Raw genomic sequence first — 4,425 nt, forward strand, 5'->3', positions numbered from 1 at the left:
AATATACGAGTAGGTAGGTACCTATTGATACTAAAGTACCTACTTATTTTGTAAAGCTTACTTACTGATTGTATTTTCTCGTTCGTCTAGGAAAGCTTTCAAATAGGTCCCATAAGCACCAAATCAGGATCTGATGATTGAATTCCAAGGAAATTGAGGGAACTCTTCAAATATTATCTATATATATATATATATATATATATTATATATATATATTATAATAATGGGTAAGGCCGCGAAATTTTAACACAATGTGACATAGAATAAATAAAAAAATACGTGACGTTACCATAAAACGTACGCAAATTTTATAAAGCCTAGATCAAACTGGTAAAAATTCCCATTAGATAACGTATGTATGAAAAAAAAATACATGTCAAAAATAAAGTGAAGTTTTTATTTTTACTAGAACTTTCTGACGATACTGATCTTAAAATCTGTCCTATATGAAATCTATAGAGCTAAACATGAGAATGTGGAAGTAGAAGTACCCTCTAGTTGACGAACATCTTTCCAAAAGTGTATCTTTACATGCCTCTCTAACACTGACAATAAAATGCACATTTATAAGCATAACGAATTTGGATGTGGTTTTTTTTTATTCGACTGGATGGCAAACGATCAAATGAGTAAGAGATCACCACGCCCATAAAAATCTGCAACGCCAGGGGTATTGCAGACGCGTTGCCAACCTAGAGGCCTATGATGGGATACCTCACGTGCCAGTAATTTCACCGGCTGTCTTACTCACCACGCCGAAACACAACAGTGCAAGCACTGCTGCTTCACGGCAGGATAGCGAGGAAGATGGTGGTAGCAATCCGGGGGACCTTGCACAAGGTCCCCACCTAGTTGTGAGCATGCTTGTGACTTGACTGTACAAGCTATTAAATACCTCAAAGAAATGTCCAAACCTAAATCACAGGTTTTAACCAATTTAGGAAGTAGTATCTTAGTTAAGTGGACAATGTAAAAAGATGTTTTTGGAAATAAATTATTATGATTATTAAGTTTAGGTAACAAATGAACTAAGTAGGTAAGTGAATCCCTCCGTTTGTCTCTCACTTAAATACGCTATGCATGTAGCAGGACGTGAACACAGAACTCGCCACAATTCTCTTGTGCCGATCCCTGCACCTACAGATTAAAATTTATTTAACTTCAAATATCCATCTAACTAACTTACTGTGCGTGCAGTCATTGGAACCTAATAATAAACTGGTGTAAGTTAGAATTTTTCTGTGTGAACTTCCTTTACCACATTTTTCGTTACGTTATGTACAAAATACGTAGCATTTGTAAAAATGTAACGTAATCGTAACGAAAGTGTAACGTATTTTATACAAAAAAATCGTTTATCATGGTGAATAACGACATTTTGAACATAATAACACATGCCACTTACATGGAAAGATTACCCTATCGTATGAAAAAACAACCAGTTAAAAATAATCACTACTTACCCTTAAAATCGAACAAGCACTTTCGACGTTTTTTCGAAAAAAACGCCGCGTCACTTTTGATGGCTGTTTGTCAACAAACTGATGAGATTTATTTATCTCATCGATGTTTGCCCTATTAGAGTATTAGTTGCCAGTGTACAAAAAAATTTCTACCGAAATTGGCGTAAAGGTAGCTTAATTAAGCGTCACTAAGTATTCGTAACGAAAACGTGGTTTTTTGGCACGTGAAAAGAAATAAATATAAAACATGAAAATTATTTGATTATCATGATTCCGCAATCTGTAGGACTATCGTTATATCATAAAATTTTGTTTAAACAAAATCATGATCATGAGAAGTTAAATAGCATGAAAATAATAAGGTATTATACTCGTGGTAAAAAAAAATAGTCAATTTTCGTTACGTTTGGACGGTAATATATTTTTATATTTTTTTTAAAAGGGTTTAAATCAATTATCTCATTTGCGACCTTGAGAGTTTATATCGTGTCATATAATAAAATAAATTAAACCTCTAGTGTTATCAGTTTTTTTTTATCAGCGTTCCAAATTTGAAACGTCCAAATTGGTCAAAAATTCGCGGCCTTACCCATATATATTTGCTCTCGAAAATCATCATTTGGTTATGTCAAACAACGTGATGATGACCACATTTGACCAACGGAGCGACTACTTAATAACAAGTATCTCACGGTTTGAATTTCAATGACTTTAACACAGTTGCTAAGCAATTTAAGCTCATCGTAATGCATATGGTGAAATGGAACTCGATAATGAACGTCTCTGCATCGGAAAAAGCAATTTTTCGTAAAAGGTGACGAGCAGTTGACATTAAACTATTGTATCTTAGATCTTTTACGACAGATGGCAGTGGTTAGAGAACCTGACTACGAAGCTTGAGGTCTCGGGTCGATTCCCGTGTCGGGCAGATATTTGTATGAAAAATACAAATGTTTGTTCTCGGGTCTTGGTGTTACTCTATGTATTTAAGTATGTATCTATCTATATATATTTTATCCATTGCTTAGTACCATAACACAAGCTTTGTTAAGCTTTACTTTGGGACTAGGTCAATTGGTGTGAATTGTCCCGTGATATTTATTTTTATTTTTATTTATTTATTTTCTATATTATTTTACACTAAAAAGCGTGAAAAAAATATAACCAAAAATTTAACAGACTACAAAAAACCATGAAAATAATTTTCTACCAGTCTGAATCGGTGCCTCAGCACGAGCCAGCAGGAGTGATTTATTATTTATTTATTTTAAGGAGAGCAAACAGAAGCAAGTGTATACAATATGCACTTATAAAATAGATACATTTAAATTCACTTACTCCCTAACGAGCCCCCACTGAGAAATATGGTATAAGTGATTATGTAGACTTACACTATACACTGTGATACATTCAAGGTTTCATACAATTTGTTTTTGAACTTATCTCTCGTCATATCAAATAAATCTACTGACAGAGGTAATTTATTATAAGAGTTACACAAGCGTCGCAAAGGTGCGCGATGACCAGCGTTGCTGGAAGAGAACGGGACGGCGAACAAGGCGGCGGACCGAGAACTGAAACGTGAGGAACTCTAAAGCTGACCTGCGAAGAAGCTCTGCACTATTGTAGTGCCCTCTACAGATGTTGTACAATGTTACCGCATCCGACACGTTACGCCTAGTTTCGAGGGAAGATATTTTATAATATTTCAATAGGTTACAGTAGCTCATTTTCTTCCCTGTCAAGCGTCTATGCATAGCCCACAAAAACTTTTTTGGACCATTTCAATAGAATTACAATATTAGCATAGAATGGACTCCAAATCACAGATGCATACTCAAGATTGGCCTGATAGTGTCTTATATAATATAAATATGAGGAGATTCTTTTAAAAACTTTGGCGGTTCTCAAACAAAACCTAGCATCTGTAAGCCCTGGACACAATGCCTTCAACATGCAATCTGAGTCCAGTCTATCGTCAAATACAACACCCAGATCTCTAGTGGATATCACTCTTCTTATTGGTGAAGCATCGATCATATAATCAAAGATAATGTAGTTTTTTTTTATTTTTGTGTATGATAATTGCATGCACTTGTCGCTCGCTAACTGCAACTTATTTATCAGACAATATGAAAAAAACTGATCCAAGTCACTTTGGATCCCAATGCAGTCATCTTTGTTTTTGACAATTTTATAGATTTTTAAATCGTCTGCAAAAGAAGGAAATTACAATTATTCAAAAGGATTTTATATCATTTATAAACAAAGTATACAGCAGCGGACCCAGTATCGATCGTTGAATCACTCCGGAGGTGACATTTGTAATGATATTCGACTTATATCCATTTAGGACGACAATCTGCGACCTATTGGTTAGATATGATGCAAACCACCGCAAGAGGTTTCCGCGGATCCCATTAAACGCCAGCTTTTTAATAAGATATAGATGGTCTACCTATCAAAGGCCTTCCGAAAATCAGTAAATATAACGTCTACCTGGTGTCTTTTATCCATAGCCTCAAAAAGAGAATTTGTGTAGAGCAAGAGGTTTGTAACTGTGGATTTACCCTTCATAAACCCATGTTGCTCCGGTAAAATATTAGGTTCCAGGGAGGGGTATATCGCATCATGAATCAAGCTTTCAAATAGCTTAGGAATACACGATTGAACAGATATCGGTCTATAATTTGTGACTAATATTCGTGAACCACTTTTATGAACTGGGTTACATGCGATATTTTCCACTGATCGGGAAAATACCTTCTCCGATACACTTATTAAAAATAATATAAAGTGGTTCAACTACTGCCTGGGCACAGTTTTTTATAAAGACAGGGCTAATTTTGTCTGGACCAGCGCCTTTTGTAATGTCGATACATTTTATTTTTTTTAGAATTTGGGACTTACTAATAAAAATATTAGACAGGTTTGGAGCATAATCTGGCTGCCTCAAAATTGA

General features: G+C 35.0%; 1 protein-coding gene across 1 annotated transcript in view; it reads right to left on the reverse strand.

Annotated features, from left to right (window-relative positions):
- The window catches only part of LOC141435559 (NEDD8 ultimate buster 1-like), a gene marked incomplete in the record, with an annotated part of 57,466 nt that overhangs the window by 37,922 nt on the left and 15,119 nt on the right, over positions 1–4,425 (reverse strand).

The sequence above is a fragment of the Choristoneura fumiferana genome, chromosome 15 (assembly GCF_025370935.1).
Source record: "Choristoneura fumiferana chromosome 15, NRCan_CFum_1, whole genome shotgun sequence".
Classification (NCBI taxonomy): Eukaryota; Metazoa; Arthropoda; class Insecta; order Lepidoptera; family Tortricidae; genus Choristoneura; species Choristoneura fumiferana.